Here is a 335-nt window from a genome sequence, read left to right on the forward strand (position 1 = left end):
ATCTAGATAAACCCATGATTCCTTGTCTTGTAATAACCTCACCCACCTACTGAACCCAGCCCAGCTTCTATCTGACCCAGTCAGACACGTGAGGCCTCCATAAGGAGCCAGTCCTATTTTCTGTCACAACTTCTGAACCCAGTCTGAATAAAAAAAAAAAAATGCTCAAATAAATTTGGAGAGCTCAAAACACAAGAACTCACCTGCCACCCTAGCTGCTGTGAGAGAGCAGCGGGACAATGGGCCTGGTAGGTGCCTTCACTTGATCACTGTGTGGTCCAGGGAGACTGGAGACTTCAAATCTCACTTCTGATGCCGAACTGTTAACGGAAAAA

The sequence above is a fragment of the Propithecus coquereli genome, unplaced genomic scaffold (genome assembly GCF_000956105.1).
Source record: "Propithecus coquereli isolate 6110/MARCELLA unplaced genomic scaffold, Pcoq_1.0 Scaffold5787, whole genome shotgun sequence".
In the NCBI taxonomy this organism is placed as follows: domain Eukaryota; kingdom Metazoa; phylum Chordata; class Mammalia; order Primates; family Indriidae; genus Propithecus; species Propithecus coquereli.